The sequence below is a fragment of the Peromyscus leucopus genome, chromosome 3 (genome assembly GCF_004664715.2).
Source record: "Peromyscus leucopus breed LL Stock chromosome 3, UCI_PerLeu_2.1, whole genome shotgun sequence".
NCBI classification, from domain to species: domain Eukaryota; kingdom Metazoa; phylum Chordata; class Mammalia; order Rodentia; family Cricetidae; genus Peromyscus; species Peromyscus leucopus.
Genome location: NC_051065.1, coordinates 9622054 through 9637684, shown reverse-complemented (window position 1 = coordinate 9637684; position 15631 = coordinate 9622054). Strand labels below are relative to the sequence as shown.

Below are 15631 nucleotides of genomic sequence, written 5' to 3'. Positions count from 1 at the left end.
ACTCTCCTGTTAAGTCTAGAAGCCAAAGAGCACAGTGACTTTGGGCCTTTGTCATGCACCTTACTCTCCTGTTAAGGGGTCACCCAACATCCTGTATTGTCTTCATTTGCGTTTGCAGCTGATTTTGTAGTTTCTCAAAATAACGGATGAGTAACAAGTTTCTTCTAAGTTTTGGGGCACTAGGAAGACTAGTGGGTGCACCAGAAGGTTGGGAGGGCAGTACCATCCCACCAGAGACCATATGGAAATGCATCTAGGGGCTTTGTGCTGTCATAATGACTGATCAGTGTCACTGGGCATCAGTGCTTAGGGGCTAGAGGTGTTAACTGTTTAGTCTAATCCTGCCTGAAGCATCTGTAGCATCCTCCTGGAGAAATGCTGGTGGCTGGATTTGAAGGTAAGAATTTTATTAAAGTTTAGAAATACCAGCATTCAAAGGCCGTGTTGCTTCTGAAAAGCTCCTGTATTTGATATATACACATTCTCCAAAACCCTCGCCTGAAGGCTTCTCTACGCTTTAGCTCGAGTCAAATAATTAGTAGAGTATTCTAAAGTTGATGCTGGAAAAATATAAGAAGCTACTGATACTTGCTTGGAGTTGACATAGTGAAACTGGTGTGGTATCTAATGTGCTTAAAAACCCAGGGAAGTGATTAAGAAGTGTACTTTTCAAGTAGAGGGGAAAGCAGTGGTGGAGGTATGTGAGCAAAACCCTTACCAGCTACGGTTTCTCTCTCTTTCAGACGACAAATTGCATCACCAGTAGTATTTTGTGTAAGAGCATATTTATAAATTGTATTCCCAAATTTCCTGGCTACCTTCTTCAAAGGACATCCAGAAAGAAAGCGACCGATGCTAGGCGAGGTTGAGCAGTTCGCCTGCTTTCTATTGTGATGTGGACTTGAGGTGTCCACCTGGAAAGGAGCTTTTCACTGGATAGGTCAGTGTCAACGTGAAGCTTCACATGTGTGTAAGTTACAGAAAGTAAGGTGATCCAGGTGTAGGGCAGGCAGCGGTACTTCTGGAAGGTCTGCGTTGGATGTTAACTGATCCTACGAGCCTTTGCGGTTCCCTGAGTCATCACACATCTAACAAGAGACAGTGTGCGATGGTCTCAGAACTATTATCACTTTTGGGGCAATTATTTGTGATAGACTGATAATTGTGTTAATGTCGGTATAGGCTACATATGAAAGGACAGAGGTGACCATTTTCCTTACCCTCCCCCCCCAATAACACAGTAAGTAGAAAATTCTTATTTTATTCTAGCAAAATATAATTGGAATTTCCATTGTGCCCAGAGGAAAAGTATAATAAAAGTATATGGAAATTTGCTTTGTGTATATTAATTTTAGCTGTAAATCAAGATTATTTTGGTATTTCAGGTTTACAACGCAGTATTTGGTTATTTTTGAGGTTCATTTAATTAATTCCAGTTGATTGCATGCTATGTTTTCAGTGCATTAAACTTCAAATGATAGCCAGGTGTTTGCTGTCTGTGTTTGTTACCGTCCTGTGTGTTGGAGTGTTAGTGTTTTCTCTCTCTCTCTCCTCCTTTACCTCCCCCCTCCCTGACTCTGTCTACTTAAAGGCAGCTACTTTAAGTAAGAGCTCTTGAATGAAAAATTGTCCAAATCAAATACATAAAACCCAGAATCTCTTATGTTACTTACAATATCAGATGCCTCTACTGAATTTGATTTTTAGGATGTGCACTCTCCCTTGTCTGTTGAGGAACTTGGAAGGGTTTCTGATGAAGAGTGTAAATGGTTGTCTGTACGCTCTAGTACCCACTGACTTGAGTCTTTTTACTGGGAGGTACCTTTGCACTGCTGTAGTCTGTTACGTCTGACATTTATGGGACTCTACAGAAGTTCCCACTTAGGATTTTCCTTTTGTTTCTCTACGTTCAGATGAATGAATACTGACAAGTATAGGTAACATAACTTTTAGTAGAATAGCTTGTTCCAGATACAAAATGACTATCTTTTGGATATGTAACAGAAAAAAAAATTGAATTATGGACCACCCCCCCCCCACCCCCGTGTTCTGAAAAGGTTTTCATGGACAGTGGTAACCAGAGGTGAGGGGGTGACTAGAAGGCTCTCTGACCCCGCTTTGTAGTGTCCATTTGGATTATAATTTTACCACTTTACTGTGGACAGATCTCCAGGAAGGATGAAATAGTCTGCTTTTAAAATCTCCCAGCCATTCAGAAGCATGTTGTGTGCATAAAAAAATAGCAAACAATTCCAAGACAGCCAGGGTTCTGTAGAGATCCCTGTCTCAAAAAACCAACCAACCAACCAAAACAAATAACATGTAGACCTTTAAAAAAACTTTTTAAAAACCTTTGAAAGTAGGGATTTTTTTGGTTTTTCGAGACAGGGTTTCTCTGTGTAGCTTTCCTCGCTCTTGCTCTGTAGCTCAGGCTGGCCTTGAACTCACAAAGATCCACCTGCCTCTGCCTCCCGAGTGCTGGGATTAAAGGCGTGCGCCACCACTGCTCGGCGGGATTTTTTTTTAAATGTATAACTTTAAGGTTGTGTTTTTTTTTGTTTTTTGTTTGTTTGTTTGTTTGTTTTTTTTAAGAGTGCTTCATGGCTTTATGGTAAAAATGGATTGTGACCATGTAACATACAAAAAATTTCAGTTATAGTGTTACAGTATATACAATATACTAAGGTAATCAATTCATTTTAGAGTTTTTATTTCAATCTTTTCATTTATTGAAAACTGCAGAAAATGAGCATCCCTAACATCATCTTAGATGACATCCGTGGTGCTGGTTAGTTTTGTCAGTTTGACACAAACTGGAGTCACCTGGCAATGGGAACCTTAACGTGGAGAGTTGCCTCCATCAGATTGGCTGGGAGGGAAGTCTGTGGGTCTTTTTCAGGGTGACTGATGGCTATGTGAGGGCCCAGCACACTGTGGACAGTGCGTCCTTGGGCAGGTGGTTGTGGGTTGTATAAGACAGCAGCCAGTAAGCAGCACCCCTCCATGGTCTCGGCTTCAGTTGCGGCCTCCAGGTTCCTGTCTGAGCTCAGGTCATCTTCTCTGGATGACAGACTTGTAACTTGATGCCAAAGAATCACCTTCCTCCCTAAGTTGCTCTTTGGTGTTATCATGGCAATGGAAGACAAAGAAGGGCAGGTTGGATTTCTCGTTAACTCATACAAATGCAGTTACACTCTAGTACTGAAGAGAGTTACCAAGAAGAGTGCCTCAATCTGCAAATCCCAGAGCTCAGGGCCACTGCACATTTTACCCCTAAGGCACTGTATTAGCCTAGCACACCTGAACAGCTAAGCTATTGTTTCAAGCTAGGAGAAAAATGTGGATGCTAACTCTGAGCCATCCTCCCAAAGACCTGAAATAAGTTATTCACCTTTAAGACAGTTTTTCTCAATAGATGTAGATTCTAATGATGAATGCCTGTAAGCAGAGATTTGATTATAAGAGTAAAATCTTAAAATCTTTTTTCTTTTTGTATTTATTTTATATGTAACATTTAATATGATTAGACCTTATACCTAGTATTTAAAAATAAATACCAATTATAAAAATTCTTATTTTTATAATTATTTCGGAATAATTGTTGAAGTATAATTAAAAAATGGTATATAAGGTTAAAAAGTTGTATTACATAATTGATTAAAAGGATGACATATCTTTTCATGAAACATTTTGGGTGAAAGGAACCACTTGTGATACTTTAACCTATATTTTATGGGGGCAACTTGATTCAAGTGCAATGAGGAGTGGGAGAAACTGTGTGTGGGGAAAACGCATGTTTTGTATTTTCCTTCCTTAGCTATTTTTGCAATATGAGTTTGTTTAAATGTCACTGTATAATGCCTGGAGGTTCACTGGTCTCTGCATTTTTCTCATTATGATCTCATCTATCCTCGATGTAGACCAACAGGCTGGCTGATTTATTCTCTTCCTTTTTTCTAAAGAAACACACACATTCCTAAGCATCTTTTTACTTTTTTAATTTGTTTGTTTTGTTTTTCAAGACATGGTTTCTCTATGTAAAGCCAAAAGCTCTGGCTGTCCTGGAACTCTAGACCAGGCTAACCTTGAACTCACAGAGATCCTCTTGCCTTTGCCTTCCAAGTGCTAGGATTAAAGGTGTGTGCCACCACTGCCCAGCTTTTTTTTTTTAAAGATTTATTTTTATTTCATGTGTATTGATGCTTTGCCTGCACATATGTCTGTATGAGAGTATCAGATCCCCTGTAACTAGAATCACAGTTGTGAGCTGCCATGTAGGTACTGGGAATTGAACCCAGGTCTTCTAGAAGAGCAGCTGGTGCTCTTAACCATTGAGCCATCTCTCCAGCCTGCATCTTTTTACATTCTTAATATGAAGACAAGCTCTGGTGAAGTGGAATGTTTTATTAATATGTTGGATAAAATACTTTAAAGTTGTTCATGTAATAAACACCATCTACTTATGATTTATTATGAAATATTGAACACTATTATATGACTAAAAGTCTAATTTTATTTTAACGTTGTAGAAAATCTAAAAGCCACCAATCTCGTCGATGAAGCCATAGATTCAACTCATTTTCCTTTCAACTGTCACAGCGGTTCACTGGTGTTCACTGGTGGCTCACAATGATGGGAAAGAATGTCCAGTTCTCATGAGCATTTATGTCACATTTTTCAACAAGATTTATTTATTTTTATTTATGTATATGTGTGTATGTGCCTGCATGAATTAATGTACACCATGGCAATTTATTTGCATCATGTGCCTGCAAGTGGCCACTGAAGCCAGAGGGCATTGGCGTTCCCGGAAGTGGAGTTACAGGGGTTTGTGAACCACCTGATATGGGTGCTGGGAACCAAACCCAGATTCTCTGTAAGAGCAGTGTGTGCTCTTAAGTGTTGAGGCATCTGTCCAGGCTCTCTTGTCCAATTTCTATGACTTGCTGAAAGCTGTGATTGATAGATCTCATGAGACTGGGTTCCTTCTTTGAGTATCATATCACACTTCCTAAGTGCCGATGGGCTGTGGAAACAATGACTAACGTGGAACACTGTTTTAAGATACGGAAGGCAGCTCAGTTCTCGTACACTAATTTAAAAATAAATTATGCTCATGAAAAGTATGGAGAACATGTTTCTGATAAGAATAAAAAGGGAAAGAAGGACTTGGGAAAGAAATCTGAGTTGAATTGAGAAATTTCATATGTAAGAATATTTCAGTGGAAGGGGAAACCTCTTTAATTAGTCACGTTCACACTCAAAGGCTATGCATTTGTGTGAGAGCTATAAACTACAGAGATCATGAGTCAAATGTTTTAGAGCTATTTTACTATTGAAAAAGGAAGTCAGTGATAGTAGCTGTATAATAATAATTAGTAAATGATAACAGCTCCTGCCATGTTCCCATCCATAAAGTCATGCCTTTAATGGTATTTCCATGGGAACTCAACAGCAACTTAGCTCAGATCTGTGCAACGGAGGTCAGCGTTGCCTAAAGAAGGATCCTAAAGGAGATCTTTCTCTAAATGTAATCCCTTCACTGTCCATCTTATGCCCTTTGCCTAGTATGATTATGAGTAGAATCACTGTAACTTGGCAGAATTAGTCAAGCTTCCAAAGGAGGGCAGTTGTCACAGGTGTGCAGCTATGTTCTTTCCTACATATTGTCCTTGTGTTTTAGGAATACCACTGTCAGTCGATGTCAGCAAAACATGCTCACCTATTTGAGAGGATTAGATTTCCTGGGACTCAGGAAGTGGTCAACTACTCAAGCTTGTCCATTTATCCTTTAAGGAACATTGCTGAGCATAAGATTAAACAATACAATTTGTATTCTTTATAATTTATAATGTCTATTTATAATTAAAATATACATGTCTCCAATTAACTGTCATGTAGAATAAATATTAGCAAAATTAAAACAGAAATACAATTAAGTTTTACAAGCTTTATAATTCTTCAGCTATTTTTTTTCTGTCTCTAATTATATATAGTTTATGGTTATGAAATTTTGTCTTAATATATTATTTCAAGATGAATTGGTCCCTTAGCTCCTGGATTGCACAGCTCGTCGGCTGACATGACATCTACAATGAAAGGGCCCTTAAGAAACCCGGATAGAACGGCTTTCACCGTGGCTGTATTCCTTTGGCAACGGTGAAGAGGTGTGTAACGAGAAAACAGAAGCTGTCATTGAGTCTAGCGGCGGCATTAGCTAGCTGCTTTGCATTTTAAAAGTTAACTTTATTTTAAAAATATTTTGTTGTAAAAAGTTAACTGTGGTGAAATACACACACCCTACAGTTTACCTTCGTAGTCATCAAGGGTGCAGTTCAGTAGTAGGATATTTACATTGTTCAACCGTTGGTTTGTTTTTGGTTTTTGGTTTTTTGAGACAGGGTTTCTCTGTATAGCTTTGGTGCCTTTCCTGGATCTCACTCTGTAGTCCAGGCTGGCCCCGAACTCACAGAGATCCACTTGCCTCTGCCTCCTGGGTGCTGGGATTAAAGGGTGAGCCACCACCGCCCGGCTCAACCGATTTTTAATTTACAAAACTAAAATTCCGTATCCATTAAACAGTTAATCCCCACCTCTCTCTCCTTCAGCCTCTAATTTTTGTCTCTACTTTATGTACCACCTGTAGGTGAAGCCATCAGTATTTGCTCCCTGTGACTTGTTTTCTTATGTATCATGTTGTTTTCAAGGTTCATCTGTGTTAGAGCACATATCAGAATTTTCCTTCTATCTTTTTTTGTCTGTGTGTTGTTTTTAAAATGCTGCAAATCTACTTTATTCCTATTTCTTTGTGAATTATTTGTCTGTTTCAAAAATGTGTTACAGATGTTATTCAATATCAGTATCAATATCAGTATATATTATCATGTATACATCATTTCCTTTTCTATAGGTCGAGCATCCTTTATTTGAAATGTTCAGGACCAAAACTGTTTCAGATATGATGTTTCTTCAGATTTTGGAATATTGTGTATGCATAGTGAGATATCTTTGGGGTGAGGCCCATGTGTAGACATAAAATTTATTTACTATTCATGGATACTTTATATCCATGGTTTGAGAGCAATTTAAAACAATACGTTTAGTGTGCTCGTACTTTGGCTGAACTCTGTTGCATGAGGTCAGGTGTGGACTTTTCCGTTAGGGGTGCATGTTTGCACTGCGGAATGTCTGTGCTCCGAGCCCCTCCGTCCTCCTGTTCAGCCTGCACGAGATCTGATATGCATTCTCTCATGGTGTCTTTGGCAATGCCGGGGACTGGGGTCAACATTTCTATGAGTTCCCCTCCCCATTCCTGAGACAGTCGCCAATGGAGTCCATTCCTCTTGTCAGTGGTAGAGACTTCTCCCAGAGAATGTTCAAATCAATGTTCAAATCAACAGAAGAGCATGTAGAACACAGGCTTGTTTTTGTGTGGTCTACAAACTATTTTCTAAAATTAAAATTTCAAAAGGATAATATTTTGTGATATGTGATGATAATAAGAAATTTTGTTAAGAGTCTATACAGTTTCACCAGAACACAGCTACTTTCATTTATTTATAATGTTGATGGGAACTTTTGTATTAAAATGGCAGTTCAGTTGTGATAGATACTGGAAAGGTGTTGTAATATCTAAAATATTTACTACATGGCCTTGTATAGAAAGACTTTGCAAACCCATTATAAAGCAGTAAGAATAATGTATATATTGGAGAGCCATGAACTTTTTAACCTCATTTGCTCACCTGGGATGCTAGCTGAATTCTACCAAATTTTCTTGAAGAGTTTCTCTATTTTCCCCTCTCCAGAAGGGCCGATAGCAGCTCATTCATGACTATTTTCCTGACTTCATCTGCTTATTTGCCTGTGGTTCCTTCTGAGAACCAGGTGAACAGAGCAAAACCACACAGGAAGGGTTTTGTTTTGCCTGATGAAGTTGTTCTACAGAAGGATGTATCTTACACGTTACCCCCGTTTGTTGTAGAAACCTGCAATTGGATTCTGGTCTTCACAGCAGAGCGTTGATTCAAATGAATATAATGTGATTGGGTCCATGTTTGTAAAGAGAAGAATCTTAATTCAAACTTCAGTAGCAGTTTAATAACTTTAGTTATGTGTGTCATTCGTTATGTTAAGATTAATTAACGTGTATCCTTTTTGTCGATTAACCTTCAATACTTAAAATATTCCCCCACCCATCTTCTAATAGAGGAAAGCATTAATGGTCAGGATGTTTTACTCTAAGTCTTTTAAAGCTAACCCCCTCCTTCCTATTCTGGTCATTAAGTGTCAGGTTCCTTGAGGTCTATGGAAGAAGAGACGCCCTTGCTCCTACAAAAGAAGCCTGTGCCTGGCAGCCATTGAAAGCTTTGAATGCTGCCGCCATTTTTTGAAAGCTTAGGAGTAGGTGCTGTCCACTTAGGAAGAGTCCTTAGATTGGAAGTTTGGAAAGCAGATCTCTTAGGTTCACGCATGCATCTGTTCATAATTGTGTTCTGTGCCTTGGTGAAGGGACAGCACTAGTTCAAGCCGCAGGACACTGCTTACTCACTCATTCTGTAGGGCTCTTGTACTGTCTGGTGGTGAGGTGAGGTGTGTGCGTGGAGCTTGCTAATAGGAGTTGGGTTCAGTCCAGAGGAATCTGCTTCAGCCACAGACCCCTTGAAGTGGAGTTTCCTCACACTTGGATGTGAGCCCAAGGTGCTCAGTAAGCAAAGCTAAGTTAGAAATGCAAAAGATGAAAGGGAATGCTGAGACTGTTTGCAGACTGGAGTGTGTTACGTAAAACTGCCAGAGTGGTGAGGGGAGACCTCTTAGGTAAAGTTTGCTCTTGATGCATCAGCAAAAGGAAGCTGGGATGAGGTATAATCTAAGGCTTAGCTGTGACGTGTGGTGAGGAGGGTAAGAACTGAGTTGTGGATAATGGAGGGAAACCCTATATTATCATTTCTACAATGTGGAAAAGAGGGTCAATGGTTATAGTCCGATCCTGAGGCTTTCAAACCTTTAATTAGAAAGTGAGTTACTGTATGGGTTAGAAATGTAAGCTATTGTGGTAAAGCTATGGTTTTGGGGTTGAAGAGGGAACAGAGAAGTGGAAGCTGTGCTCCTTCTCCTCTGGGGGAAGGAGAGAGCCAGGGCTCCTGTGGTAGAACCGCCCCAAGGAAGAAAGTCATGGAGGGAGAGGGAGCGCCTTCCTCGGTGCCTGCTCTGTCACCGTGGTCTGGCTTGGGCATGCACTAACGCATGCTGTTGTAGACACTGTAAATTCGCCCTGCTGTGCCCAGAAGATAGGTTCCTCACAGTCTCCACCACCTCTGGCTCTTACAACATACTGTCTTAGCAATCAGTGCCATATTTTCTTCAAAGTAGCTGCAATTTTATAATCCCAGCACTTCTGAGGCACAGGTAGGTGGATCTCTGTGAGTTCAAGGCCAGCCTAGTCTATACATTGCAAGTTTGAGGCCAGCCAAGGCTCCATTGTGAGACCCTGTCTCAAAAAACAAAACAAAGCAAATAGCTGAAATTTTGGTATTTATTTGATAACCCTAAATTGTAAATAGGCAGATGTACAAGTTACTTGGAAAAGGAAGGAAAATTGTGGAAAAATATATTTTTTTGTCTTATCATTAGGAAAGGTAAATAATCCTATCAAGATAGAGTAGCCATATACTCTAGATCATAACAACTGGCAGTGAAGGGCCAGGAGGTGGTGGCACACACCTTTCTTCCCAGCATTTGGGAGGCAAAGGTAGGTGGATCTCTGAGTTCGAGGCTAGCCTGGTCTACAAAGCAAGTTGTAGCTAGAGCTACACAGAGAGACCCTGTTTTAAAAAACATTTTTAAAAAATCGTCAATTGGCAGTGAAGGAAAAGATGGCTCACAGTGTTTGCCCATGTGACATTAAAGACCACACCAGACAGAGCTGTCTTGGTAATGAGCGCATGCCTTACCAGGTGAAATCTATTTCAGGACTTGGGCAAATGAGTTAGTGGTCTTAGGTTCTAGATCTGCTTCAATGATTGTTTTATCACCTTTATTAGGTTTACTAGGTTTTTGTCAAGATAGTGTGTAGCTAGAGTTTTCCTGCCTTGCCCACAGTCAGGACAAATCTTTGTCACCCGCCAGTCCCACAGCCGCTCAGACCCAACCAAGTAAACACAAAGACTTATATTGCTTACAAACTGTATGGCCGTGGCAGGCTTCTTGCTAACTGTTCTTATAGCTTAAATTAATCCATTTCTATAAATCTATACCTTGCCACATGGCTGGTGGCTTACTGGTGTCTTTACATGCTGCTTGTCCTGGCGGTGGCTGCAGTGTCTCTCTAGCTACAAATGGCGCCCAACGTGGGGCGCCAGATATTGGAGAAATTATTAAGGCCACTCCACGTAGTTAAAAGGATATTTATTTAATGGCGTAACTCACAAATTAAGTAATGGGTAGGTCGCAGGGTCTGGAAGGTGTATTGCAGTCCAGCGGTGTTCTCTGGAGCTCTGCTCAGTCAACCTCCACCGTTCAGGGTCCCGGCACAGAGAGAGCGCACTGAGAGAGCGCTGGCCCATCCAGCTCTGGGTCTCCCAGCGCCTCCCCTGGCCCTGCCTCGTAGGCGTGACAGTTGCCAGAGTCTCAATGGGGGTTGGAACTTCCAGATTCAAGCTGGAATGGCTACCCACTACAGTAGTGTTTCAATGGATCAATTGTATATACATACCATGAGATGACTGAACACAGTGACCAGACAGATGCTTGGACACTGACTCCTCTCAGTGTGTGACTTCATAGCGCTGAGAACTAGGGCACATAATCCATAGCCTGTATTTTTTTTTAATTTCACTTAGAAAAATTAGAGAGTACCCCTCCTCCCCCAACCCCCGATTTTAACCTAAAATGACTGGAAACAAATGGGAATTGGAGAGACTTTTCTAAAGATGACTCCACAGCAACAGTCACAGGGGAGCAGGACCACAGCGGTTCCTGCTGAGTTGAGATAAGCAGAAGTGTGTGTGAGCAGCACAAGGCAGGCTTCCTCCAGGCACGCTCCGTTTCAGGGAGCGGTTTGGTTCTGTGGTGATAGAGTTAGGCTTTGAGAAATCTTCATTGTGGAATATACAGGTGAAATGACATTTAGAATAGATTCTGACTAAATAGAATTACTTTAAAGACAATAGTTAAATTTGCTCTTTTAAAAGTGTGTTACATTATGTAAGCTTAAAAATATACACCAGTTTATTCCTTAAATATGTGTGAATTAGGTATATACATTGTGACTAATTTCAAATAAGCATGCAATGGAGTTTCTCGGACATACCCCCTTGTCTCTTCTGGATCAGTTTGAGTCATATTCATAGAGACTTAAACTGCAACCCACAATGAACTCACGTTTCTTTTCTCTGGGCCAAAAGTTTAAAGTCAAGCATTTGAGTGCAGGTTATGCCACACAGAAAATAACATTTATACACAGTTGTGGAACAAAAGTCTTGATATACTAGTGGTAGGAAAAGAAAACATACACATACACACACACAGCACACACACACACACACACACACACACACACACACTCACACACACACAGCACACGAGATATACTTGTACTTGCTTTAGAGAAAATCTAAAATATAGCTCAAGTTTATTTGGGACACTAAATTTTACCTAGATTTTAGAAGATTCTCTCTCTGTAGCATATTGCATTGAAACAGGAAGGACATACCTCATAGCTCAATGGAAAACAGCCAACTTTCTAACATTTTAACAGACAACCTTCCTTTAAGCATGCTTTAAACTTTTGAAAACTTTATTGTTATTATGTGGAAGTGTGTGTGTGTGTGTGTGTGTGTGTGTGTGTGTGTGTGTGTGATGTGTATTCGTGTGGTTGCAGGTGTGCACGTCCCTACAGTCACATGCGATCAGAGGACAACTGTATGGTGTTGATTCTTATTTCACTTCACATAGGTTCTGGGCATGGAATGCAGGGCATTAGGCTTGATGGCCAATGTTTTTCCTGCTGAACCATCTTGCCCACCTGAGTATGTTTTCAGTAATAAAACTGTACCTCCTTCCCCATACTAGAAGTCCTAAGTCTTTCATTTTTAGTTGCCTTTATGTTGCCATTAATATACTTCTCTGTTGTTTTTGAGTAATGCTTTATATTTGCATAATTGATTTTTTAAGATAGGTTTTTTTTTTAACAAGTAGATATCAAGGGAGATACTAAGAAAAATTTTAAAAGGAGGGAAAGGTGGAAATTAAGATATAACAGTTTAAATATTTGAAACAATATATGGTTTAAGTTCTGTCATATCAATGAATGCATTCGTTAAATTAACTATCTGACATAGAAGGAAGCTATTTTAAATATTATCTTCCATTATTATTTTACTTTACTCATTTTCAAACATGGGTGCATTTAGTTCACTACATTTGAAGAGAGCAGGTCATGTTTTCAGGCTCTGGACAGTCAATAATTTCCTGTAGGAATAGAGGCAGCACTGTGCCATCAGCACAGTTCAGTGTGACCCCTCTCCTCCTAAGTCACACTTGTAGAGCACCCAGAGGGATAGCTTCCAATAGAAAACTAATACTTGGTGATTTAATAATAGATCTGCTGGAAAAAAAAAAACATTTAAGGGACCACATGACTCCTGCTTCTGGACTTGCCATGTCTTCCACATGGTTCCATGCTTTTCATAAGGCTTCACCCTTCTGTTTCAAATCACCATTGAAATGTCACCTTTTCAGGACCCACCTGAAAATGTTCCTAAAATGCACTGCCTTTCATCCCATTTCCTCCAATTCCTGCCTATCTATCTTCATAATTTATACACATGCTTATACACTGCATATCTGTGTCTCTGTCCCATCAACTAGGATTAGAGTCAGCTCTAGGGAGAAAGGTATTAGTTCATGCTGTGCCCATCGAGTAAAGCAGCAGGCTCTCAGGAAAGAGGAAATAAATGTGTACACGAGGTTCCTTTTAAAAGTGCTTTCTGACTTCCGTTACTGGCACAGCAGGTAAAAGCACACGCCATTCAAGCCTGGCAACCCACGTTTGGTCTCTGGAATCCACAGGTAGGTAGGAGAGTGCCAATTTCACCAAGATTTTCTGACCTTCACATGTGCACTGTGGCTTGTGCCCCTCCATCATGTGCTCTCACACACAGTGTTAAATAATTAATAATAGAATAATTAATTAAAAAATTTCAGTTGTATTTACCAGAATGTTTCCTATTTTATAATATTTCCTTCTCTTTTTATATGTATGTGGTTGTGGAGTGCATGTTCATTTTTGCCTGTGTATGCATGTGAAGGTCCAAGGTAGATGTAGGAGTCTTCTTCAGTCACTCTCCATTGTGTTCATTGAAGTGGGGTGTCTCTGGATTGGACCAGGAGCTTCCAGATATGAGTAGTAGCTCGACAGATTGCTTTAACCACTGGACCATCCCCTCAGCCCCTTATGATGATTATTTTGAACAAAAAATTATTTGGACTATTAGCATTTTCTCTCATTGTTAGTTTCAATTTACTTATAAATCAGATCTCTAATTAAAAAAACTAAATTAAAAATTTTCTTGTTGTTACTATGACATGTACTTGTGTGCTCTCTGTGAGTGTGGGAACATGTACCATGATATTCACGTGGAATTCAGAGGTCAAGTTTGTGGACCTGGTTCTCTTTTTCCACCTTTACACGGCTTCTAAGATTGAACTCACTCAGGCCCTCAGGCTTGTGCAGAAAATTCTTTATCAACTAGTCATCTTGCTGGCCCTCACTGCTAATTTTATCCTGACATTAGCAATACTGTGTTTGTGAGTGGAAGGGTAAGGTATTAGGTGTTAATAATTAGACAAAATGAATTCAAAGATTACTTTTGGTTTTAAAAATCTATTTTTGTGGCCTTTTGTTTCTGGCGGGGTGCGGGGAGCAGGAGAGTTTAGGGACTTCAAATCAGTTTTGCTTCCTTTACATTTTCTTTAGGCAACACACTGAAATTTGGGCTTACTCTCCGAGTGTACAAGAGGAGATAATTTGAGCAAATGGACTTCTGAAATGCTTTTTGTCAGTGAGGAGTACTCAGTGAACAGCACTTAAACTTTCTAAAGTGTTTAGAACCCCCCTCCACCCCACCATCCTCTAGGTACATGAGTCATGTGGTGTGAATTCTGTCCAATGTTGTTGATATGTTAGATGCCTAAAGTTTTTAGCAGACTGGTGCCCCTAAGATTATCTAAAAAGAAAATTTCTTGAAAAACATTATAACCTTTAACCTAATTCCTATAACCCTGTGCCAAAAAGAGATACTGATCTGTGATATGTGCATTCAGCTCATGTATGAGCTCAAACAAGGAGCGAGGCAGTTGGTAAAGTAGTCGTTGCATATAGATCATCATGGCCTCTGTTGACAAGTTTCTCATCCTCAGGGGATCAACTTCTTTTCTACTTCCTCTAATTTTTTTTTTATTCCAAATCCATCCATTATTTGAGTGACTTCATATACAAGATCTTGTATACAAGTATACGAGTACTTGCGGAAGTAGATCTTTCCCAAGGTAAAAGTAAGTAAGCAACTAAATACATTGCTCACATAAGATAACCTTTGATTTTAAGGTTTCACAACTTTATTATTCATTGCCACTTGCTGAGATACATCTCGACATTATTAATACTTACCCTTGGCTGTGGCTCGACAGCTTTTTTTGGAGGGGGACATTATTATATATTTACAGTTTAATTGATACTGAAATTTTTAGTGCTTCTGTAATTTTTCAGTTTTCTTTGGTGACTTTAAAAAATCTCTGTCTACCTTTTCTATTCATTTGTTTTCCCTTCCTCTCATTTGAGCTTTTAAAATGCTCTATAATTTTGACAACTGTTAGTTCATTTTGCAAGAGGTGTTGCAGTTGTCAGGTTAACGGCTTTGCTCTGGATTTGAATGTCAGCATAATGCTTACTGCTTACACCACCTTGGCAGGTTAACTTTCAGATGGAGGCACCAGCATTATCTCTCCATGGAGTCAGAAAGATTAAATGCATGAGTGCATGCAGTAAACAAATGAACAGTACATACTGATATTCTTTCCTGCACCTCAGCTTTGTTCACCCTCACTATGCATGTTGGTTCCGTGTTTTCAGCATGCTAAGCTACTTTACCTTGAGTAAGCTGTACAGTGAATACAATGAACTATTATGCAAGCAGCTAAGATGATGAGGCCCGTCCACATCTAATAACCAGAGGAACTACGAATGCTATTTTTGGGGGGTAATTTTCAGTTCCTCATTCCTGTCATAAATTTAATGTTTAAAAGTTGTATCCATATTAAGACAGTTCTTTGTAAACAAAAGAAATTATTGAAAAAGGTGTGGATGTTGAGAATGGGTGGAGGGGAGTCTTGAACTCTTGAACTTCCTTCTGTATATGACTTTTAATGTGTTGCATTATGCACACAATACTTTTTTTTGTACAGTTGAGGATTTTTAAAACATGGAAAGAAACTTCTGTCTTTACTTGTGTTGAGTAGGCACTCTAAAGAAAGTCCACATACTTTTAACATGTGTTTTAAAAATCAGATTTAGAGGAGTAAAATCAGATAATACAGGAAGACTTTTATTTGCTCAGTGAGTCGAGAAGCA

The 15631-nt window shown here is 39.6% G+C and overlaps 1 protein-coding gene across 2 annotated transcripts in view; it reads left to right on the top strand.

Annotated features, from left to right (window-relative positions):
* Positions 1-15631, top strand: part of St7 (suppression of tumorigenicity 7) — a 246813-nt gene that overhangs the window by 40711 nt on the left and 190471 nt on the right. The window lies entirely within an intron of this gene.